Genomic DNA, 26,589 nt, shown 5'->3' with positions numbered 1-26,589 from the left:
TATTTTGAGTGCTTTCCAACCTGACAGGCTCATCTTCCGGCACTAAACCAGACAATGATCTGCTGCTATTCATAAGGTTTTCACTGGCCAATTTTTTCAGAAGTAGACCACCAAGTCCTTCTTCCTAGTCTGTCTTAGTCTGAAAGCCCTGCTGAAACCTGACCACCATGTTGTGACACTGCTGGCATGTTAAATACTGGTAGCATAGCTTCCAGCATCACAGCAACACGCAAGCCACTACAATACAACAAACTGACAGATGTGTGGGGAAAGTATATAAAAAAAGTATGTAAATAAGAGAGGGAAATGTCAGAAAAGCTTACAAAAAGATGCTCAACTAGTAGTAAAGGAAATGTAAGTTACAAGAACAATGCTCTATGCTGCTGTTTACTTAACTTACTGGTAAGAATGAATACAATAGATAATGGCATATACTGGCAAGGTTGCAGAAAACACGTTTTCTTGTGTGTTATGGACAGAAAAGAACCAAACTTTTGAGAATTGTTTGAAAATATCTCTGTATCCCTCTTTGTAACAATTTTATTGAGACATAATTCACACATGATACAATTCACTCATTTGAAGTGTACAATTCAGTGGCTATTAGTATATTCAGAGTTATGAAATCATAGCCTTAATCAATTTTAGAACATTTTATCACCTTGAGAAAAAAATCCCATAATCTTTAGCTATTATCTCCCAACCCCCACCTCCTCAGCCCTAGGCAACCACTAACCTACTTTCTGTCTCTATGGATTTCCCTATTCTGGACATTTCATATAAATGGAATCATACAATATGTGGTCTTTTGTAATTGACTTCTTTCACTCAACATAATGTTTTCAAGGTTCATCCAGGTTGTAGCATGGTTCAGTACTTCATTCCTTTTTATGTATGGCTGAATAATATTACGTGGTACACGTATGCTACATTTTGTTTATCTATTCATCTATTGGTGGACATTTGGATTAATTCAATTTTTTAGCTGTTATGAATAAAGCCACTATGAACACTTGTGTACAGGTTTTTGAAAATAATATTTTATTGCGTTTTTGGTGAAAGTTTACACAGCAAGTTAGGTTCCCATTTGACAATTTCTGCACAAATTGTTCAGTGACATTAGTTAAGTTTATCACAATGTGTCACCATTCTCTTTGTGTTCTGTTTGTTCCATTTCCAGTACTCTTGTTTCCCTGCCGCTTTATCTTCTCATCTTTGCTTTTGAGTAACTGTTGACCTTTTGGTCTCATACAGATGTTTTTTTAAGTAGTGCATCGATCTTACCGGTAATATCCTTTATTTTGTGTGCCAGTCTGCTATTTTGCTAAAAGGTGATCTCAGGGGATAGGCTCGGTTCTAGGTTTAAAGAGTGTCTCGGGGCAATAGTCTCAGGGAGTCCTCTGTTCTCTACTGTCTCAGTTTGTCCGGCTTTTTTATTTTAATTTTTTTTTAAAGAATTTGAGCTCTGCTGCACATTTTTCTTCCATTCTATCCAGGACGATCTATTGTGACCCCGGTCAGAACAGTCAGTGGTAGCAGCCAGGCACCATTTGGTTTTTCCGGTTGTACCATTTTACAGTCCTACCAGCAATGGATAAGTGTTCCACTCTCCCCACATCCTCACCAACATTTGTTGTTATCTGTTTTTTTTTTTTTTTTTTAAATCAGTGCCATTTTAGCCAGGGGTAGGATGGTATCTAATAAAATACAATGGTAGTTTTGATTTGCATCTTTCTAATTGACCTTTTTTTATATGTTTGGTAGCTGTTTGGATGTCCTCTTTGGTGAAGGTTCTGTTTATGTCCTTTGCCTATTTTGTGATTGGCTTGTTTGTCTTTTTGTCATTGAGTTGTTGCAGTTTTCTATGGATTTTAGAGATTAGACCCTTATTGGATGAGTCGTTTCCAAAGATGTTTTCCCAGTCTGTAGGTTGTCTATTTACTCTTTTAATAAAGTCTTTTTTAAAAAAAAATATTTTATTGTGTTTTAGGTGAAAGCTTACATAGCAAATTAGGTTCCCACTTAACAATTTTATACAACTTTTGCCATGATATTGGTTACATTTTTCACAATTTGTCAACATTCTCATTATTTACATTCTTTTTGTTCTGTTTCCATTAGTCTAACTTCCCTGCCCCTCTTTAGCTTCTCATCTTTGTTTTAGGGTAAATGTTGGCCACTTGGTCTCATATGGTTGATTATTAAGGCAGCACAGTATTCACGGATTATATTGTTTATTTTATAAACCAATTTATTGTTTGGATGAAAAGTGACCACCAGGAGTCACTTCAGTTTCACCTTCAAAGGGTAATTTAGGGCGATAGTCTCAGGGTTCTTCTACTCTCTATCAGTCCAGTATGTCTGGCCTTTTTTAGGTATTTGAGTTTTGTTCTACATTTTTCTCCTTTCTTTCCGAGACCTTCTATTGTGTTCCTGGTTAGAACAATGAGTAGTGGTAGCCAGGCACAATCTAGTTCTTCTGGTCTCAGGCTAGATGAGGCCATGATTTATATGGGATATTATTCCTGTGGACTAGTTTCTTCTTTGAGTCTTTGGTTTCCTTCACTCTCTTTTGGTCCAGATGAGTAGAGAACAATGGTTGTATCTTAGATGGCCCCTTGCAAGCTTTTACGATCCCAGACACTACTCACCAAACTAGGATGTAGAACATTAACTTTATGAACTATGTTATGCCAATTGACTGAGTTGTTAATAAAGTCTTTTGATGAGCATAAGTTTTTAATTTTTATGAGGTCCCATTTATCTATTTTGTCTTCTTCTATTCGTGCCTTTGTTGTTATGTTTGATATCCTATTTTTACAAAAGATTTAGGTCCCATAGTTTTCTCCCAGGAATTTTATGGTTTTAGGTTTAACATTCAGGTCTTTGATCCATTTTGAGTTAGTTTTTATTTATGGTGTGAGGTATGGGTCCTGTTTCATTTTTATGCAGGTGGATATCCAGTTTTGCTGGCACCATTTATTAAAGAGACTGTTTCTGCCCCACCGAATGACTTTGACCCTTTGTCGAAAATTAGTTGTCCATAGATGGCTGGGTGTAATTCTGAGTTCTCAATTCTATTCCACTGGTCTATGTGTCTATCATTTAACTGATACCAGGTTGTTTTGATTACAGTAGCTGTAGAGTATGTTTTGATATTGGGGAGTGTGAGGCTTCCTGCTTTGGTTTTTTTTTTCCTTCAATATTGCTTTGGCTATTTGTGGTTTCTTTTCTTTCCATATAAAGTTGGTCATTAGTTTTTCAATTTAAGTAAAATATGTTGTTGGGATTTGTATTGAGATTGCATTGTATCTGTAGATTGCTTTAGATAGAACTGACATTTTCACTATATTAAGTCTTCCACTCCATGAGCACAGGATGTCTTTCCATTTTGTAGGTCTCTTTTAGTCTTTTCTAGTTGTGTTTTATAATTGTCATTGTATAAGTCTTTTATGTCCCTGGTTAGGTTAATTCCTAGGGATTTTATCGATTTGGGGGCTATTGTAAATGGTATTGTTTTCTTGATTTCCTTTTCCAGAGTAGTCTTTGTTAGTGTAGCCTTTCTCTGTTGAGTATAACGTTGGCTGTTAGTTTTGCATAATGCCCCTAATTATGTTGGGAAATTTCCCTTCTATTCCTATTTTTCTGAGAGTTTTTATCAGGAAAGGGTGTTGAATTTTATCTAATGCCTTTTCTGCATCAATTGATATGATCATATGGTTCTTTTGTTTTACTTATGTTGTGGATTACACTGATTGATTTTCTAATGTTGAACCACCTTTGTAATCCTGGTATGAATCTCACTTGATCATGGTGGATGATTTTTCTGGATATGTTTCTAAAGTTTCTTGGGTAGAATTTTGTTGAAAAACTTTGCATCTATGTTCATAAGGGATATTGGTCTGTAATTTCCTTTTTTTGTGGTGTCTTTGCCTGGTTTAGGTACGGGGGTTATGCTGGCTTCACAGAAAGAGTTCAGTAGTGCTCCTTCCTCTGAATGTTTGGTAGAATTCTCCAGTGTAGCCATCTGGTCCAGGGCTTTTTTTTGGCAGGTTTATTTATTTATTTATTTATTTATAATGACATCTTCCATCTCTTCTTTTGTAATGGGTCTGCTAAAATTTTCTACCTCTGTTTTTGTGTTAGTTTGGGTAGGTAGTGTGTCTGTAGGAATTTTTCCATTTCATCTAGGTTTTCAAATCTGTTGTACAATTTTTCATAGTAATCTGTTATGATCTTCTCTATCTCTGTTGGATCATTTGTAATGTCACCAATTTCATTGCTTAATTTGGTTATTTGCATCATCTGTTTTTTTTCTTTTGTCAGTCTAGCCAGTGGTTTTCTATTTTATTCATCCTTTCAAAGAACCAACTTCTGATTTTGTTGATTCTTTCAAATGTGTTTCTATTTCATTTATTTCTGCTCTAATCTTTATTTTTTCCTTGTTCTGTTAGCTTTTGGCTTCTTTTACTCTTCCTTTTCTATTTATTCAAGTTGTCAGTTTAAGTTAATGATTTTGGATCTTTCTTCTTTTTTAATGTAGGCATTTATTGCTATGACTTTCCCTCTGAGTATGGCTTTTACTATGTCCCATAGATTTTGAAGTGTTTTAATTTTCATTTGATTCAAGGAATTTTTTTAATTTCACTTTTGATTTCTTCTATGACCCAATAGTTTTTTAGGAGTGTATTATGTAGTTTCCATGTTTTTTTCTTCCCCCATTATTTTTCCTGTGTTGATTCCTCACTTCATACCATTATGATCAGAGAAGAGGCTTTGGTATGATTTCAATCATTAAAAATTTGTTGAGACTTGATTTGTGTCCTAGCATATGGTCTATTCTGGAAAATGATCCACGTGCGCTGAAGAATGTGTATTGTTCTGATGCCGAGTGAAGTGTTCTATATATGTCCATTAGGTCCAATTGGTTTTATTTAAGTTCTCAATGTCCTTAGTGATCTTCTTTTTAGATGTTCTGTCTATAAATGGAAGTGCTGTGTTGAAGTCCCCTACTATTATTGTGGAGTTGTCTATTTCTCCTTTCATATTAGTCAGTATTCGTTTCATGAATTTTGGAGCATTGCTGTTAGGTGCATATATAATTGTTATGTCTTCTTGCTGGATTGACCGTTTTATTGTTAGGCAATATCCTTCTGTCTTAGTTATTTAGTGCTGCGATAACCAAAATACCACAAGTGGATAGCCTTAACAAACAGAAATTTATTTTTCCCAGTTTAGGAGCCCAGAAATCTGAATTCAGAGCACCGGCTCTAGGGGAAGTCTTTCTGTCTCTATTGGCTCTGGAGGAAGGTCTTCGTCTCTTCAGCTTCTGCTTCCTTGGAGTTCTCCATGTGTCTTGGCATCTGTTTTACCCCATGTCTCCTCTGCTCATTTTTGAATCTCTTTTGTATCTCAAGAGATTGACTCAAGACACACTCTATATTAATCCTGCCTCATTAACAAAACAAAGACAACCCATTCCCAAATGGGATCATAACCACACATGTAGAGGTTAGCATTTACAACACATATTTGTGGGGGACATAATTCAATCCATAACATCTTCTTTATCTCTTGTAATAGATTTTGATTTAAAGTCTATTTTATCTGATATCAGTATGGCTATTCCTGCTGTTTTTTGTTTACTGGTTGCATGGAATATATTTCTCCAGCTTTTTATTTTCAGTCTGTTTGTGTCCTTATGTCTAAGGTGTTTCTCTTGTAGACAGCAAAAGGATGAATCTTTTTTTTTTTTTAAATCCGTTCTACCACTCTCTGCCTTTTGCATGGGGTGTTTAGACCATTTGCATTTAAGGTTATTACTGAAAATGAAGTGTCTACCTCACTCATTTTGCTATTTGTTTTTTGAGTGTTTTGTGTCTTGTTTTTTTATTCTGATTTTTCTGTTTTTGTTTGTATTTGGCTGCTTTCTTGTGATGAGCCTTTTTGCTTTCTACCTTCTTTTCTTCTGAATGTTTTTTCTTGGTGATTTCTTAGTGGCTACCACATATATTACATTATAAAAGTTACAATTGCAACACGTTTACCATATGAACAACAGTTAACATACAACTTTAACATAATAAATCTGTTCCTGATATGCTCCTGACGCCCGTTTCTGTTGCTGTGTCTCCAGGAACATCAATATACATACAACCTTTATTAGATAAGTTTACTATGTACTTATTTCTTACAAACTTGATGTTTTACTGTTTGTGGGATTTAATTATTGAGTTTATGCCCTGAAAATATCATATAATTGGAGCCCATGGTTGCCCATGTTGTTGCATTTTCTGGAGATCTCTCTCATTATTTTTTATATAAATATGCAGTCAATCTTTATTATCTGTGGATTCTGTATTTGCAAATTCGCCTACTTGCTAAAATTTGTTTGTAACCCCCAAACTAATACTTGCAGCACTTTTGTGGTCATTTACAGACATGTGCAGAGTGGCGAAAAATGTGAGTGGCTGGATGTTCCTAGTTGAGGGTGAATCAGGCATTGCTCTGCCTTTTTTAAAAAATTCAACCTAGAGCTTTATTTCTGTTTAACCAATTGTTTCAATTATTCCTTTACAGCAAAATGTAATCATCATCATCATCATCATCTAGTCTAGAATCCATTCCAAGAATCTCACATTATATTTAGTTTTTTTTTTTTTTAATCTCGAATAATCTGGAAAATTTCCTCCGTCTTTGTCTTTATGACCTCGACATTTTTGAAGAATTCAGGCCAGTTATCTTGTAGAATGTCCCTCAGTTTGGGATTGTCTGATGTTTCCTCATGAGTGTTTTGGGCAGGAATTCCACTTAAGTGATGTGTGTCCTTCTTAGTGCATCTTCTTAGAAGGCACTTGATGCTGGCTTGTCCCATTACTGATCTCTCTGTTTTTATTTTTTCCCATGTATAGATTATTGTTGTTGTTGTTAGGTACCATTGAGTTGGTTCTGACTCATAGCAACCCTATGTATGACAGAACAAAACACTGCTCATCCTCACAATCATTGTTATGTTTGAGTCCATTGTTGCAGTCACTGTGTCAATCCATCTTGTTGAGGGTCTTCCTCTTTTTCGATGACCCTCTACTTTACCAAGCATGATGTCTTTCTCCAGGGACTGATCCCTCCTGATGACATGTCCAAAGTATGTGAGACATCATCTCATCATCCTTGCTTCTAAGGAGCATTCTGGTTGTACTTCTTCCAAGACAGATTTGTTCGTTCTTTTGGCAGTCCATGATATATGCAATATTCTTCGCTAACACCACAATTCAAAGGCATCAATTCTTCTTCAGTCTTCCTTATTCACTGTCCTGCTTTCACATGCATATGAGGCAATTGAAAATACCATGGCTTGGGTCAGGTGCACCTTAGTCTTCAAGGTGACATCTTTGCTTTTCAACACTTTAAAGAGGTCTTTTGCAGCTGATTTGCCCAAAGCAACGCGTCGTTTGATTTCTTGACTGCTGCTTCTATAGGTGTTGATTGTGGATCCAAGTAAAATTAAATCATTGACAACTTCAGTCTTTTCTGTTTATCATGATGTTGTTTATTGGTCCAGCTGTGAGGATTGTTTTCTTCATGTTGAGGTGTAATCCATACTGAAGGAGCCTGTCCTGAGGGAGCAGAAAGAAGCCTGTCCTGATGGGACTGAGAGGGGGCTTGCATGGCTGAGAGGTGGTGTCTGCAGCAGAGAGAAGGGCCTGCTTGCGTGCCCAGAGAGGAGCTGAGATAGCTGTCCTGCAATGAAATAGGGAGGGATGTACTCTCCACTTCAGGGGATCCTTCAAGACTTTGTCTACTTGCTTCCTGATCCAGATCCTGGATTGTAGCCTGTTGATCCTGATTCCCAGTTGTACCGTTACTTCCTTAATAAACCACTTAACTATAAGTATGGTCTGTGAGTTCTGTGTGGCCATTGCAATAGATTATCGAACCCATAAGAGAAACAGTACTGTGGGAGAGATGACTGATGTATGAATTGGTAAAATGGTTGGAGAGTGGAGGTATGTCTGTCCTCCACCTCATCGGGATCAGCCTTGGGCTGATATTGATTTGGATTATCCCCTGAAGTTAGACAGGTTCTGATGCTATTACTACTCCTACCATTTTACAAGCACTAGTCACAATAGCCGAAAGGTGGAAACAACCTAAATGGTCATCAATAGATGAATGGATAAACAAAATGTGGTACACATATACAATGGAATACTACTCAGCCAATAGGACAAATGAAGTCTTGATACATGCTACAGTATGGATGGAACTTGAAAACATTATGCTGAGCGAAAAAGTCAATCACAAAAGGTCAAATATTGTATAATCTTACGTATATAAAAAGACAAAACATGCGAATGTATAGAGACCAAAATTTATTAGTGGTTACCAGGGGTGGGACGGAGAGATAAAAGGAGGGTTTGTTGCTTAGAGAGCACTGAGTTTCTGTTTATGATGATGGAAAATTTGCATTAAGGGTAAGGGTTGCACAGCTGATTATTGTTATTGCTCTAAGTTGTATACTTGTAAAAAGTTGAATTGGCAAATATTGTGTGATATATATTTAAACAACAACAACAAAAAAAAAGAGCAGCTGCTGAGACTGCTTATATACAGCCAAACACCTCATAGGATTTGGTTCCTTGGTTTGGAGGTTTAGGGTCATGGTTTCATGGGACATCACAGTTAAATGGCCTAATAACATGTTTAGTGCTTCTGTTCTACCTCCTAGTTCATTGCATAGGGCCTGGGGTCTTAAAAGCTTGCAAGCAGCCATCCAAGGCACAACAATTTTCTCTGTTCACCTGGAACAACAGGGGAAGAAGGTTAGGAATAGGAGGAGGATATGGAAGGTGTGGCTAATTGCCTCCATGAATAACTACCTCCCTTGCCATGAGACCAGAAGAACTGGATGGTGCCTGGCTATAATTACAGAATATTTTGATCAAAGATTCTATAAAGAATCCTGATCAAAAAGGGGAAAGCAAGACAGAATTTCAAATTCTCATGGAAATCCAGACCTTCTGGAGCCACGGAGTCTGGATGAACCCCTGAAATTATTGCCCTGGGATAATCTTTCAACTTTAAATCAAAATTATTCCCTAAAGTCTTCTTTAAACCAAACGATAGTTTAACTTAATTAGTAAAGAATGTGTACCCTGAGCATTCTGCTTTTTTAAAGGACTATCTATATGGGATCAAATTGATAATAGCAACTTGAAAAGTCAGAAACTTTAGGGGCAGTGAGTTCATGTTAATAGGGGAGGAACAAGAAGGAAAAGGAAGGTGAGAATGGTTGTACAACTTGAAGAATGTAATGAATGCCACTGAATTGTACATGTAGAGATTGTTGAATTGGTATATGTTCTGCTGTGTATATTCTCAACGACAACAAATTATTAAAAAAAATAAGACGCCATGAGCTGTCTACCTCTAGACATTTGCTCATGCTGTTTAGTCTACCTGGGCTCCTCTTTCCCCTCATTGTGTCATCCATCCATCCATCCATCGTCCATCTATCTGTCTATCCATCCACCATCCATTATCCATGTGTCCATCTGCCATCCATCATCCATCCATCCACCCACCCAACAAATACCTTCTAGCACTAAATACAGTCAGGCACTGATCTAGATGCTTGGGACATCACAGTGAACAAAACAGAAAACCAAACAATTCCTGCCATTGTGGAACCTGTATTCTAGCAGGGAGAAATGACAACAAATGATAAACAAGATAAAATAAACTATACATTTGTAAGAAGAAATAAATGCTTGGAAAAAATAGAGCAGGGTAAGGGAATTGAGAGTAGAGGTGGCATCAGTTTAAATGGGGGTGAGATGGAGATCTGGGAAAACAGGCTTCAATGAGAAGACAAGAACAGGCCTGAAGAAGATGAGGGAGAAGCCATGTTGGTATCTGGGGCTGATGTAACAGCATGTCCAAAGGCCCTCGGGTAAAAGAAGTCTTCATGGGTGTGAAGAACAGCAAGAAGGCCAGTGTTGCTGGGCTGTAGTGACAGAAGGGGCAGAAGGGTAGGATAGGAGATGAGGTCAGAGATAATGGAGGTCCAGATTATGTCAGGCCTGGTAGGCAATGACCTCTTCACAAATCTCACTCATCCTTCAGGTTCCAGCCAAGATGTCCCTTCTGCAAGAAAGACTTCTGGGACCCTGTGATTTGGGGCTGGGTGCCTGAGTTGTGTTCACAGCAGCCTCATCCCAGCTTTGTTGCTGCATGTGTTCTTCCTTGTGCCCCCTAGGCTGTGGGTCCCCTGAAGACTTGTGGGTCCTCGTCTGCCTTGGTCATCCTGGATGCTCACTGAACACGTAATGGGTGTGCAATTTGTGAATGCCTACTCATCATTTTCCTCACCTGTTACATTACTGTGGTTCTCTCCTCACAGGGATATAGGGAAGACTAAAGGAGATGGCCTGGTCTTCTGGCCTAGTGCCCAGCACCTTGTTGGACTTTTTGTCTTAGCAGATAAAAGCACCAATACATCCTTACCCCCTAACTCTTTTTCTAGGTTCCAGAGTAACCACGTTTCTTCACTCCCTGCCCCAGGTTGGACATCTTTCCACATCCAACGTGTGATTTCAGCACCATTTCCTCCTGAATCAGGAAAAACCTCTCCAAGGGGTCCTATCTTTGACCTCATGTGTTCCACCCTTCCCCCAATTCAGAAAATTCTTGAATACCTCCCAGCCAGTTCTCCAACCCTGCTCCATGCTTAACAGCCTCAACTGGCCCTAAACAAGTTCTTCCCAAGACAAGGAACCTTTTACTTTTTACAGCACCCAGTCTGTGATGTGCCTACCTTAGGAATCATGGAGTGCCTCCAAGCATGAGCTGGCCCTTCAATTGGGCATTCTGAGCTCACTTGGCTTTGGGGCTTCTGATTCTCTATTATGCTTTGTTAGACTTCAGTCTAGATGGATTGGCAGCATGTCATCTTCCACCCCCCTGGAAGGCCAGAAACCCCATTTATCCACCTATTTGTCTGTTGGATGCCAGCTCCATCCCTCTCCTTTCCCCCCCCTCCTCTGTACTACAGAGGGGCTAGAAGCCTGCAAGCAACATTTCCCAGGGGCCCTGTCCAGTGGGCTTCCAGTGAGTTTGTCCAAATGGGAGGCACTGGCAGGAGATTAGAAGGCAGTAGGAAGAGAGTTTCTGAGTTTTTGCTGAGGCAGCACAGTTCCAACAGCAGCAGCCTCAGCAGCTCCAGCTTTGGGCATCACTTTTTGCTCCTTCAGTGTAAGTGTAACAGCAGCTTATTGTAGTTAGTATTATTTGGGTAATCTCACCTTCTCTTTTTCCTCTCATCCTTCCAACAGTTTTTGTAGCTCTGATGGTTAATTTTATGCCAATGTGGCTAGGTTATGAGGCCCAGTTGTTTGATCAAACACTAGTCTAGATGTTGCTATGAAATATTTATATGAAATTAGCATTTAAATCAGTTGACTTTAAGTAGATGACCTTCCACAGTGTGGGTGGGCCTTATCCAATTCTGCCTCAAGACTGTAACAGATACCCTGTCAGAGTGTCCAATCTGCTGACCTACGCATTTCAAATGCAAGACTGTTGGAGTTTCCAGCCTGCTGTCCAGCCTATGGATTTTGGATTTACTAGCCCCCACAACTGCATGAGCCAATTCCTTAAAATAAATTTCTCTATCCTTCTTATGAATACAGATGCAAAAATCCTCAGCAAAACACTAGCGAACATACACCAATACCAAGTGGTATTTATTCCAAAAATGCAGGGATGGTTCAACATTAGAAAATCAATCAGTGTAATATACCACATCAACAGAACAAAGGAAAAGAACCACATGATCATCTGTATGGATACAGAAGAGGCATTTGATAAAATCCAACACCCTTTCTTGATGAAAACCCTAAAGAAGATTGGAATAGAATAGAATTACCACAATATAATTCAGGGCATATATGAAAAGTCAACAGCCAACATTATACTTAATGAAGAAAGACTGACAGCTTTCCCCTTTGAAATCAGGAACATGACAAAGGTGTCCGCTATGACCAATTCTATTCAATATTGTATTAGAAGTCCTAGCCAGAGCAATAACACAAGAAAAATTAATAAAAAGTATCAATATTGGAAAAGAAGAAGTAAAATTATCTCTATTTGAGGATAATATGATCCTCTACATAGAAAATCCCAAAGAGTCCACAAGAAAACTAATAGAGGAATGTAGCAAAGTTGCAGAGCACAAGGTCAACAAACAAACATTAGTTGGGTTTCTATACACCAGCAATGAGAAATCTGAAAGGGAAATTAGGAAAACAATTCCATTTACAGTAGTATCTAAGAGAATAATATATCTAGGAATAAATCTAACCAGGGACATGAAGGACGTATACAATGAAAACTATAAAACACTGCTGAAAGAGATTAAAGAAGACTTAACTAAATGGAAAGATGTTCCACATTCATGGACTGGAAAACTTAATATTTAAGATGTCAATACTACCCAATGCGATCTATAGATTCAACACAATCTTCATCAAAATTCTAATAGCCTTCTTTACAGAAATAGAAAAACCAATCCTCAACTTCATATGAACTGGCAAGATGCCCGAATAACTAAAAGCAATGTTGAAAGAGAAAAACAAGTAGGAGGACTCACACTTCTTGATTTTAAAGCATACTATACAACTGCTAACTAAACGGTTGGCAGTTTGAAACCACCAAAGGATCTGTGGGAGAAAGATGTGGCCGTCTGCTTTGGTAAAGATTCATAGCCTTGGAAGCCCTATGGGGCTGCTATGAGTCAGAATCAACGTGAAAGCAGTGGGTTTTGTTTTAATACCACTACAGTAATCAAAACAGCCTGGTACTCGTCTAAAAATAGACATACAGACCAATGGAATAGAATTGAGAGTTTTTGATAAGGGTGCTAAGTCCATTTGATGGAGAATGAAGTCTCTTCAATAAATGGTGCTAGGAAAATTGGATTTCCACACGCAGAAAAATGAAACAGGATCCATACTTCATACCATACACAAAAACATATTCAAAATGGATTAAGGACCTAAATGTGCAAACTAAACCCATGAAATTCTTAGAAGAACAAGCAGAGCAACGCTGTCAGAACTAGCTTTCGACAACGGACTACCTAATATACCAGCAAAAGTACAAACAGCAAAAGACAAATAAATGGAACCTCATAACAATTAAAAACTTTTGTTCATCAAAAGACTTTACCAAAAAAGTGAAAAGACAAGCTACCGGGAGGCAGAACCAACATGGCGCTACAGACAGAAGCACCACAATGTCCCTCCACAGCAAAGAGCTGAAAAACTAAGTAAAACAGAGATAAACGTCAATCCTGGAACCCTAAGTGTCAAATGAAGAGAGAAAGAACTCAGTCAAGCACTGAATGGAATAAGAAATTGACAGAGAACAGAGATCGAGGAGGGTTATGAGTGGAGGTCCCCTATCAGCTAACGCAGCATGGATCCACTATCTTGGACTCCTGTCAGAGATCAGCAAACAGGGAATATGGGAAAGCAGATTCACGGAGCTTTCAGCAGGCCAGAGAACCCAGTAACCAGCGATACACGCTTTCCTGTCCCCCACCCTACCTCCCCCTGCTTGGCCTTCGCTGTTTCCTGGCAGGCCAATCTGCCACTTCCCAGTGGGCTGTGACTGCAGCACAACAGGCACTGGTTCTGTGCCATGCGAATTCACCCTGCCCACACTGGCTGGTTTCTTCCGTGCCATTTCTTTCCTGCTGGTATTGCTTTTTTCAGCCTCTTTTGGTTTCTTCCCGGCCTCTCACCTCCTCCCCCTCCTTTCTCTCCAACACCTGACTGTGTGTGCCATCTTTGCTTCTTCTTGATAGACTGTGAAGCACTGTTCAGCTGGGGGACTACTTCCCCAGTCCACGCCACCATGCTGGTGGGATCCCTGGGCACTTTTTGTTTTCTCTTTCTTTTTTCCTTTTTATTTTTCTTCATTTATTGGTTTCTCGCCTCTTTCTACTTACCTTCTTTTCCTGTATCCTGAATACCTGGTGCTGTGTATCATCTCCACCCCTTCTAGCCAGGCTGTACTGCGCGGCTTGGGAGCCACTTCTCTGGTGTACGCAGCCACGCTGGTGGGATCCCTGGGGGTATTTTTTAAAATAACTTTTATTTATTTATTTTTATTTTTTCTTTTCCATTTTGTTCTTTTTCATTTATCGGTTTCTTGTCTCTCCATTCCAACGGCAGTCTCCCTCAGCACTTTTTTTTTTTTGGCCCGTTTTTCTCTCCTTTCTCTCTTCTTTCCCATATCGAACCAAGCTTCACACATCACAAACTCCCCCTCCCCATCCCTCCTGCCTATCTGCACTGTGTGCTGAACACTGCACTCCCAAGCAGCTTAGGCACAGCCTACCAGAACCTGCCCTGTGGTGACCACTGGCTCACCCTGTTGGCCCCAGTGTGTGCCACAAACAACCCATCCTAGTCCCTCCCCTTTAGCTGGATGTACACTGCTGCACCATAGCTGAGCAACTGGCCCTAACCATTGGACAAGGAGGAGAAAAACATCATGTCCACAGATGGGCAAACAAAAAAGAATGCACAGCCCACCTGCTCAGGCATAATCAAATGAAACAAAAAAGCAGGATGAAACAAATAAATCTACAATCAATAAATGAAGAAAATAACTATTGAATGTCCTGAAGACAGCCAATAATATCAAAACATATTTTAAAAAAAGGATAGGATGGTTCCAGTAGGCGTCCAAAATAAAACACCAGATGACTTTTAAGTAGAAGGCACTAGAACTACCTGATAGGAAATTCATATCTCTAATATTCAGAGCTATCCAAGAGTTTAAGCAAAAAAAGGAGACAAAAACGAGGAAAAAATAGACAAATTCATGGAAAACACAGACAAAAAAATGGAATAATTCAGGAAAATAACACAGGAAAAAAATGCCAAAATAAATTCACAACTAGAAATCATACAAACACAATAACTAGAAATCCAAAAGATAAACAACAAGATTTCAGAAATGGACAGTGTTATAGAAGGGCTGAGGAACAGGTTTGAAACAATGGAAGGCGGGATGAGCGAAACTGAAGACAAACACTTGGCTACAACGCTGAGGAAAAATCAGAAAAAAAGAACAAAGAAAAATGAAGAAACTCTGAGAATTATGTGGGATACAATCAAAAGCAAAAGTTTGCAAGTGATCAGAGTTCCAGAACAGGGGGAGAAAACAGAAAACACAGAGAGGATCATTGAAGAACTGCTGACAGAAAACTTCCCTAACATCATGAAAGATGAAAGGCTGACCATCCAAGAAGCTCAATGAAAGCCATACAGGATAGACCCCAAAAGAAAATCACCAAAGCATATCATAATCACACTCGCTAAAACCAAAGACAAGGAAAGAATCCTGAGAGCAGCTCGAAAAAACAAAAAGTCACATACAAAGGGGAAACGATAAGAATAAGTTCTGATTACTCGGCACAAATCATGCAGGAAAGAAGGCAATGGGATGACATATAAAACTTTTAAAGAAAAAAATTTACAACCAAGAATAATATATCCTGCAAAACTCTTGTTCAAATATGACAGTGAAATTAGGACAGTCCCAGATAAACAGAAATTAAAGGACTATGTAAAAACCAAACCAAATTTACCAGAATTATTAAAGAGAGTCGTTTAATAATTGTTGAGAACCAACAACATCAGATGACAGCCTGAATCTAGGACATAAGATCGCACCAGCCAGATTCCAACCTAGGAAATGAACTCTCAAGGACTATCCAAAACAAACATATTTACAACAGGGAACCATAAAGGTTAATCTGCAAATGACAACAATGTCAGAAAAACAAAAGAAAAAATAAATGGTGTAGGTATAGAACTTTCTATTTTATTTATTTATTTATTCATTGTTTTTATTGTACTTTAGATGAAGCTTTACAGAATAGTTTCTCATGAAACAGTAGTACACAGTTTTATGACATTGGTTAAAAACCCCACGACATGTCAACACTCTCCCTTCGTGACCCTGGAGGGCCTTTTTTTTGGTGGAAATACACATAGCCAAAGTTAAACCATTTCAAAAGTTTCTACGTGTACAATTCAGTGACATCAATCACATTCTTCCAGTTGTGCTGCTATTCTATCCTTTTCAAAATTATTCCATCACCATTATCTTCAACTCCCTGCCCCCTAGGTTTTCCATCAAACCTTTTGAGTTGCTGTTAATTCGATCTCACATAATTTTTCTTGTACCTTAGATGAAGGTTTGCAGAATAGTTTCTCATTAAACAGTTAGTACACATATTGTCCTATGACAATGGTTAACAACCCCATGACATGTCAACACTGTCGCTTCTCAACATTGGGTTCCCTACCACCAGCTTTCCTGTTCCCTCCTGCCTTCTAGTCCTTGTCCCTGGACTGCTGTGCCTCATTAGTCCCATTTTGTTCTATGAGGCTGTCGAATCCCTGGCTGAATGGTGAACGTTGGGAGTGACTTCACCACTGAGCTAAAAGGGTGTCCGGGGGCCATACTCCCAGGCTTTCTCCAGTCTGTCAGGCCAGTAAATCTGGTCTTTTTGTGTGTGTGTGTTAGAATTTTGTTCTACGTCCTTTTCCAGCTCTGTCCAGGACCCTCTATTGTGATCCCAGTCAGTCAGCAGTGGTAGCTGGGCACCACCTAGCTGTACTGGACTTAGTCTGGTGGAGGCCATGGTAGCTGTGGTCCATTACTCCTTTGGACTAATCTTTTCCTTCTATCCTGTTCTCTTCATTCTCCCTTGCTCCTGAGGGGTGAGACCAGTGGAGTATCTTAGATGGCTGCTGACAGGCTTTTAAGACCCCAGATGCTACTCACCAAAGTAGAATATATAACATTGCCTTTATAAACTGTGTTATGCCAATTGAGATAGATGTTCTCTGAGCATGGCCCCCACAGCCATCTGCCCAGAAATTCAATCCCTCAGGGACTTTGGAAGTGTCTATGGAGCTTCCATGACATTTCCTTGTACAAGCTGTGCTGGCTTCCCCAGTATTGTGTACTGTCTTACCCTTCACCAAAGTTACCACTTATCTGTTGTCTATTTAGTTCCCCCACACACACACTCCTCCCATCCCTCGTAAGCAACAAAGATCGTTTCTTTTTGTGTGTAAACTTTTACATGAGTTTTTACAGTAGAGGTCTCATACAATATTTGTCGTTTTGTGATTGACTTATTCCACTCAGCATAATGTCCTCCAGTTTCATCCACGTTATGAGATGCTTCACAGATTCATCATTGTTGTCTTTGCATAATACTCCAGTGTGTATGTACCATAGTTTATCCATTCATCTGTTGATGGGCATCTAGGTTTTTATGTTTTTGCTACTGTGAACAGTGCTGCAATGAATATGGGTGTACATATGTTGATTTGTGTGACAGCTCTTATTTCCTTGGATATATTCCTAGGAGTGGGATTGCATTTTGTAGTGTTTTTTTATTTTTGGTGGTGCTGACATTTTCTTTCTTCCTCTTACTCTCCTGTGCTGAGTTCCTTTTGTTTGTGGATTTTTTTTCATTTCTTTTGTTTTCATACGTTTTGTTTTTATTGGAACTTTGTTTTTCTTCTTTATTTTGATGAGTAGGTTTGTTAACTTTCTTTGTGGTTACCTTGAAATTTACCCTTATCTTCCTAGATTAGAACCAGTCTATTATTACTTGGTATCAGCTTGCCTTCCTCTCCACTGGAAGGTTCTATACCTACACCGTTTATTCCCTCTTTTATTGTTCTGATGTTGTTGTCATTTACAGATTAACGTCTCTGGTTCCCTGTTGTAATTCTTCTGGTTTTGCATAGTCCTTAAGACTTCATTTCCTAGGTTGGTATCTGGCTAGTACAATCCTGTGTCCTATATTCAGCTTGTGGTCTCATGTTGCTTGTTCTCAGATTGAAGGACTCCCTTTAAAAAGTCTTGCACGTTTGGTTTGGTTTTTACATAGTCCCTTAATTTCTGTTTATCTGGAAATGACCAAATTTCACCATCATATTTGAATGAGAGTTTTGCAGGATATACTATTCTTGGTTATCAATTCTTTTCTTTCAAAGTTTTATATGTCATCCCATTACCTTCTTTCCTGCGTGATTTGTCTCGAGTAATCAGAGCTTATTCTTATCGTTTCCCCTTTGTATGTGACTTTTTGTTTTTTCGAGCTGCTCTCAGGATTCTTTCCTTGTCTTTGGTTTTAGCGAGTGTGATTATGATATGCTTTGGTGATTTTCTTTTGGGGTCTATCCTATATGGGTTTCATTGGGCTTCTTGGATGGTCAGCCTTTCATTTTTCATGATATGAGGGAAATTTTCTGTCAGCAGTTCTTCAATGATCCTCTCTGTGTTTTCTGTTTTCTCCCTGTTCCGGAACTCCGATCACTTGCAAATTTTTGCTTTTGATTGTATCCCACATAATTCTCGTGGTCTCTTCATTTTTCTTTGTTCTTTTTTCTGATTTTTCCTCAAACAGGGTTGTAGCCAAGTGTTTGTCTTCAATTTCACTGATCCTATCTTCCATCTTTTCAAACCTGCTCCTCAGCTCTTCTATGACACTGTCCATTTCTGAAATTTTGTTTATCTTTTGGATTACTAATTGTTGTTTTTGTATGTTTTCGAGTTGTGAATTTATTTTACCATTTTGTTTTCATATTATTTTCTTGAATTCTTCCATTGTTTTGTCTGTATTTTCCATGAATTTGTCTGCCTTTTCCATGAATTTGTCTATTTTTTCCTCATTTTTGTCTTTTTGCTTCAACTCTTGGATAATTCTGAATAGTAGAGATTTGAATCCCCTATCAGTTACGTCTAGTGCCTTTTCTTCTACTGGAAAGTCATCTGGTGTTTTATTTTGGACGCCTACTGGAACGATCCTCTCCTGTTTTTGTAAATGTTTTGATATTTTGTTGTCTTCGGGGTGTTCTGTGGTTATTTTCCTCATTTATTGATCGTAGATTTGTTTTTTCCTTTTTTATTTGGTTATGTCTGAGCAGACAGGCTGTGCATTCTTTGTTGCTTGCTCATCTGTGGGCACGATACTTTTCACCTCCTTCTCCAATGGGCAGGGTCAGTCACTCTAGTATAGCAGGGTAGGTCCAGCTGAAGGGGGTTGCTAGGATGGGTTGCTTGTGGCACATACCAGGGCTGACAGTTCAGACCAGGAATCACTGCAGGGCAGGTTCCAGTAGGCCATGCCTGTGCTGCTTGGGAGTGTGATATTCAGTGCACAGTGCAGGTAGGCAGGAAGGAGGGGGTAAATTGTGATGTATGGAGCTAAGATGGGTATGGGAAAGATGAGAGAGAGGAGAGAAGAACAGGAGCCAAAAACATACACACAAACAAAACAGAGTGCTAAGGGAGTCTGCTATCGGAGTGGAGAGATGAGAGACTGAGAAATGGGGAAAAACAAAAATGAAAAGAAAAAGGGTGAAAGAATAAATCAAGAGACTGAAAACGAAGAAAGACAAAAAGGGAATAAGAGAGAGAGAGGAAAACAAAACAAAGAAACAAAAAAAACAAAAAGAAAAAAAAACAAGAAAAAAGAAATGCCCCCCCAGGATGTCCCTGTGCGTCTGCGCAACGTAAGGGAGTAGCTTCCAAGTTGTGAAGTACTGCCTGGCTAGAAGAGACTCCCAAGCTGAAAAACGAAAAAGAAAACAATCAAAACTGAACAAATCAGAGTAAACTAACAAACAAAGAAGCCCTGGGGGTCCCACCAGCATGGCAGCACGGGCCAGGAAGCAGTTTCACAGTCGAGCGGTGTTTCGCAGTCTTTCAGGAAGAAACAAAGATGGTGCACAGAGCCAGGTATTTGAGAGAAAGGAGGGGGAGGTGGTGAAAGGTAAGGAAGAAATCTAAAGAAGCAGAAAAAAGTAACACCAGCAGCCAACAAAAGACACTCAGGCAGCTGGCCAGTGCAGGCAGGTGGAATCCAAGTGACACCAGGGTGAAGCTGGTGCTTCTTGGCCAAGAGATTGTGGCTGCATGAAGCAGAAGAGGCTAAGTGGGGGTGAAGAAGGGTAGGGGGTGGGAAAGCCTGTATCACTGGTTACTGGTTGTTCCATCTCCTGCTGGAAGCTCTGTGATGCTGCTTTCTTGTACCCATTTGCTGATCTCCCAAAGGAGTCCAAGATGGCAGATCTGTGCTGCGGTAGCCAATAGAGGACCTCTGCATGTATCTCTCCTCACTCTCTGTTCTCGGTGAGTGTCTTATTCCATTCGGTGCTTGGCTGAGTTCTTTATCTCTTCATTTGATGCTTAGGGTTTCAGGATTGACATGTGACTGTGTTTGACTTAGTTTTTCTGATCTTTGCTGCAGAGGGATGGCGTGGTGCTTCTGACTATAGTGCCACATTGCCTGAAGTCCAGAACTTCTAATGGAGAAGAAGGCAAGGCAATACCAAATAATAATAGACCGCTTTGACCTAGGAAGATAAAGGTAAATTTCAAGGTAACCACAAAGAAAGTTAACAAACCTATTCATCAAAATAAAGAAGAAAAACATAAAGTCTCGGTAAAAACAAAGTCTTCAAAAACAAAACAAATGAAAAAAAATCCACAAAAGGAATTCAGCACAGGAGAGTAAGAGGAACAAAGACATCATTAGCACCGCAAAAAAAAGCACTACAAAATGACAACAATAAACTCACACCTATCAATAATTATACTGACAAAAACGGCCTAAATGTACCCATAAAGAGATAGAGAGTAACAAAATGGTTAAAAAAAAAAATAGGATCCATCAATATGTTGTCTACAAGAGACACACCTTAGGAACAAAGACATAAATTTATTAAAAATCAAAGGATGGAAAAAAATATATCAAGCAAACAGCTACCAAAAAAAAAAGGAGGAGTGGCAATACTAATCTCAGATAAAATAGACTTTAAAAGAAAATCCACCATAAAAGACAGAGAAGGGCCCTATATTATGATTAAAGGGATGAACCAGCATGATGACATAACCATAATAAATATCTATGTACCCAATGACAGGGCTCCAAAATACATAAAACAAACTCTAACAGCACTGAAAAGAGAAATTGACAGTTCCATGATTAACAGTAAGAGACTTCAACATACCGCTCTTGGTAAAGGACAGAACAACTAGAAAGAAACTCAACAAAGATACAGAAGACCTAAAGGGCACAATCAGCCAACCTGACCTCATAGACATACATAGAACACTCCACCCATCAGATGCAAAGTACACATTCTTTTCCAATGCACATGGAACGTTCTTCAGAACAGACCACCTCTGAGGCCACAAAGCAACTCTCAACAAAATCCAAAACGTGAGATAATACAAAGTATCTTCTCTGATCACAACACCATCAAAAAAGAAATTAACAACAGGAAGAGTAAGGGAAAAAAAATCAATTGCATGGAAACTAAGTAACATCCTGCTTAAAAACCACTAGGTAATGGAAGAAATCAAAGATAGAATCAAAAAATTCCTAGAATCAAATGAGAATGAAAACACATCATACCAAAACCTTTAGGACACAGCAAAGGTAGTGCTCAGAGGTCAGTTTATACCAATGGATGCACACATCAAAAAAGAAGAAAGGGATAAAATCAAAACATTAGCTACACAACTCGAACAAATAGAAAAAGAACAGCAACAGAAGCCTACAGCCACCAGAAGAAAGGAAATAATAAGGATTAGAGCAGAAATAAATGAAATATGGAAAAACAATAGAAAGAATCAACAAAACCAAAAGTTGGTTCTCTGAAAGGATCAACAAAATCGACAACCACTAGCCAAACTGACAAAAGAAAAACAGGAGAGGACACAATAACCCAAATAAGAAATGAAATGGGGGACATTACAACAGACCCAACTGAAATAAAAAGGATCATAACCGAGTATTATGAAAAACTATACTCCAACAAATCTGAAAATCTAGACGAAAAGGACAAATTTCTAGAAACACACTACCTACCCAAACTATCACAAATTGATGTTGAAAATCTGAACAGACCCATAACAAGAGAAGAGATTGAAAAGGTAATTTTAAAACTCCCAGTAAAAAAAGGCCCTGGCCCAAATAGCTTCACTGGAGAATTCTACCAAACATTCAGAGAAGCGCTTACACCAGTACTACTCAAACTATTTCGGAACATAGAAGAGGAAGGGATACTTCAAACTTTATTCTATGAAGCCAGCATAAGCCTGATACCAAAACCAGGCAAAGACACTACAAAAAAAGAAAATTACAGACCAATCTCTCTCATGAATATAGATGCAAAAATTCTCAACAAAATTCTAGCCAACAGAATTCAGCATCATATATAAAAAAAAAAAATACACCACAACCAAGCAGGATTCCTACCAGGTATGCAAGGATGTTTCAACATCAGAAAATCAATCAACGTAATCCACTACATGAATAAAAGAATCACATGATTATCTCAACTGACACAGAAAAGCATTTGACAAAGTCCAACACCCATTCCTGACAAAAACTCTCAATAGGTACAGAAGGGAAATTCCTCAACATAATAAAGGGCATCTATATAAAACCAATAGTCAATATTGTTAATGGGGAGAGACTGAAAACAGGAACAAGATAAGGATGCCCTTTATCACCACTCCTATTTAAAACTGTGCTGGAAGTCCTAGCTAGAGCAATAAGGCAAGAAAAAGAAATAAAGGGCATCCAAATTGGTAAACTGTCTTAGTCATCTAGTGCTGCTATAACAGAAATACCACAAGTGGATGGTTTTAACAAAGAGAAGTTTATTCTCCCACAGTCCAGTAGGCTACAAGTCCAAATTCAGGGTATCAGTTCCAGGAGAAGGCTTTCTCTGTCGGCTCTGGAGGAAGGTCCTTGTAAAGCATCAGTCTTCCCTTGGTCTGGGAGTATCTCAGCGCAGGAACCTCAGGTCCAAAGGACACGCTCTGCTCCCGGCACTGCTTTCTTGGTGGTGTGAGGTTCCCATGTGTCTCTGCTTGCTTCTCTCTTTTATATCTCAAAAGGGATTGGCTTAAGACACTATCTAATCTTGTAGACCTCATCAGTATAACCTCATCATAGTGATAAGAGTCTACAATACATAAGGAAATCACATATAACCTCATCATAGTAATAGAATTTACAACACATAAGGAAATCACATCAGATTTATAAAATGATACACAATCATACAATACTGGGAATCATGACCCAGCGAAGTTGACAGATATTTTCTGGGGACACAATTCAATCCATGACAGTAATGAAGAAGTAAAACTGTCCCTACTTGCAGATGATATGATACTATATATAGAAAAGTCAAAAGACTCCACGACAAAACTACTGGAATAGATTCAGCAGAGTAGCAGCATACAATAGAAACATACAAAAATCCGTTGGATTCCTATACACCAAAAAAGAGAATGACGAAATGGAAATCAGGAAAACAATACCATTTATCATAGCCCCTAAAAAAATAAAATACTTAGGAATAAATCTAACCAAGGATGTAAAAGACCTATACAAAGGAAACTATAAAACACTACTGCAAGAAAACAAGAGATCTACATAAATGGAAAAAGATACCATGCTCATGGATAGGTAGACTCAACATTGTGAAAATGACAATTCTACCCAAAGCAATCTACAAATACAATGCATTCCAGATCCAAATATCAACAATATTCTTTAAAGAGATGGAAAAAACAATCATTAACTTCACATGGAAAGGGAAGAGACCCTGGATAAGTAAAGCACTACTGAAGAAGAAGAAAGCAGGAGGACACATGCTACCTGACCTCAGAATCTACTATACAGCTATGGTAGTTAAATCAGCCTGGTGCTGGTACAATGACAGATACATTGACCAATGGAACAGAATCAAGAACCCAGATGTAAATCCCTCCACCTACGGTCACCTGATCTTTGACAAGGGCCCAAAGTCCATCAAATGGGGAAAAAAGACAGTCTTTTAAACAAATAGTGCTGGCAAAACTGCATGTCCATCTGCAAAAAAATGAAACAAGACCCATACCTCACACCATACACAAAAACTAATTCAAGATGGATCAAAGACCTAAATATAAAACCAAAAACTATAAAGATCATAGAAGAAAAAATAGGGCCAATGCTAGAGACATTAATACATGGCATGAACAGGATATAAACCATAACTACCAACATACAAACTCCAGAAGATAAGCTAGATAACTGAGATCTTCTAAAAATTAAACACTTAAATGCTTGTCAAAAGACTTCACCAAAAGAATAAAAAGAGAACGTATGGACTGGAAAAAAAAATTTGGCTATTACAAATCTGACAAAGGTCTAATCTCTAAAATCTATAGGAAAATCCAATACCTCTACAACAAAATGACAAATAATCCAATTAAAAAATGGGCAAAGGAAATGAACAGAGACTTCACTAAAGAAGACATTCAAGCGGCTAACAGACACATGAGGAAATGGTCAAGATCACTAGCCGTTAGAGAAATGAAAATCAAAACCACAATGAGAAAGCACCTCACCCTGGCATTACCGGCATGAATCAAAAAAACAGAAAATAACAAATGTTCGAGAGGCTGCAGGAAGACTGGAACTCTTATGCACTGTTGGTGAGAATGCAAAATGGTATAACGATTTTGGAAAACAATATGGCATGTCCTCAGAAAGCTAGAAATAGAAACACCGTATGATCCAGCAATGCCACTCCTAGGAATGTATCCTAAAGAAAGAAGAGCTGTCACATGAATAGACAAATGCACACCCATGTTCACTGCAGCATTGTTCACAATAGCAAAAAGATGGAAACAACCTAGATGCCTATCAACAGATGAACGGATAAACGACCCAGATGCCCATCAACAGATGAATGGATAAATGAACTATGGTACATACACACAATGGAGTACTACACAATGATAAAGAACAATGATGACTCTGTGAAGCATCTCACAACATGGATGAATCTGGAGGACATTATGCTGAGTGAAATAAGTCAATCACAAAAGGACAAATACGGTACGAGACCACTACTATAAAAACTCATGAAAAGGTTTACACACAAAAAGAAATAATTTTTGATGGTTACGAGGCGGGAGGGGGAGAGGGAGGGGTGGAAAAACACTGACTAGACAATAGATAAGTGGTAACTTTGGTGAAGGGTAAGACAGTACACAATACTGGGGAAGCCAGCATAACTTGTTCACGGTACGATCATGGAAGCTCCATGGACCAATCCAAACTCCCCGAGGGGCCGAATTACTGGGCTGAGGGCTGTGGGGACCAGGGTCTCAGGGAACATCTAGCTCAACTGGCATAACATAGTTTATAAAGAATATGTTCTACATTCTACTTTGGTAAGTAGTGTCTGCGGTCTTAAAAGCCTGTAAGTGGCCATCTAAGATACTCCACTGGTTTCACCCCTTCAGGAGCAAGGAAAAAGGAAGAAAACTAAAGATGTAAGGGAAAGATTAGTCCAAAGGACTAATACACCACAACTACCACAGCCTCCACCAGATTGAGTCCGGTACTACTAGATGGTGCCTGGCTGCCACCACTGACTGTTCTGACAGGGATTACAATAGAGGGTACTGGACAGAGCTGGAGAAAAATGTACAACAAAATTCTAACTCAAAAAAAGATCACACTCACTGGCCTGACACACCGGAGAAACCCTGAGAGTGTGGCCCCTGGACACCCTTTTAGCTCAGTAATGAAGTCACTCCTGAGGTTCACCTTTTAGCCAAAGATTAGACAGGCCCATAGGACAAAGCAAGACTAAAGGGGCGAACCAGCCCAGGGGCAAGGACTAGAAGGCAGAAGTGGACAGGAAAGCTGGTAATAGAGAACCCAAGGTTGAGAAGGAAGAGTATTGACATGTCATGGGGTCGTTAACCAATGTCATAAAACAATATGCATACTAACTGTTTAATGAGAAGGTAGTTTGTTCTGTAAACCTTCATCTAAAGTACAATAAAAAAAAATTCAATTAAAAAAAGACAAGCTACCAACTTGGGAGAATATTTTTGGAAACTATATATACAACAAGAATCTAATAACCAAAATACATATTAAACTTTGACAACTTAACAAGAAAAAGACAAATAACCCAATCATAAAATGGGCAAAGGACTTGAATAGACATTTCACCAAAGAGAACATTCAAATGGCCACCAAACACATGAAAAGATGCTCAGTATCATTACCATAAGAAAGATGCAAATCAAAACCACAACGAGATGCCATTTCACTCCAACTAGGATAGCTAAGAAAGACAAAAAAAAAAAAAACAAAACAGAAAATAACAACTGTTGGCAAGAATATGAGGAAACTGGAACACTTATCCATTGCTGGTGGGAACGCAAAATGGTACAGCCATTGTGGAAAACAGTGTGGCAGTTCCTCATAACTAACAATAGAACTACCATATGACCCAGCAATTCTACTCTTAGGTATATACCCAAAAGACTTGAAAGCAGAGACTCAGAGACTTGTATATCAGTGTTCATTGCAGCTACTATTCACAACAGCCAAAAGGTGGAAAGAACCTAAATGCTCAGCAACAGATGAATGAATAAGCAAAATGTGGTACATAC

General features: G+C 38.8%; 1 protein-coding gene across 1 annotated transcript in view; it reads right to left on the bottom strand.

Moving 5' to 3' along the window:
* Positions 1-8,744: 8,744 nt before the first annotated feature.
* Positions 8,745-26,589, bottom strand: part of NATD1 (N-acetyltransferase domain containing 1) — a 36,328-nt gene continuing 18,483 nt past the window's right edge. The window contains exon 5 of the mRNA XM_023735563.1: positions 8,745-8,801. The gene's annotated coding sequence lies outside the window, so the exon portion shown is untranslated. The remainder of the gene's footprint in view (positions 8,802-26,589) is intronic.

This window comes from Trichechus manatus, unplaced genomic scaffold (genome assembly GCF_000243295.1).
Source record: "Trichechus manatus latirostris isolate Lorelei unplaced genomic scaffold, TriManLat1.0 scaffold00080, whole genome shotgun sequence".
In the NCBI taxonomy this organism is placed as follows: Eukaryota; Metazoa; Chordata; class Mammalia; order Sirenia; family Trichechidae; genus Trichechus; species Trichechus manatus.
The sequence above is the reverse complement of the archived record's forward strand: the minus strand, read 5'-3'. Positions and strand labels throughout refer to the sequence as shown.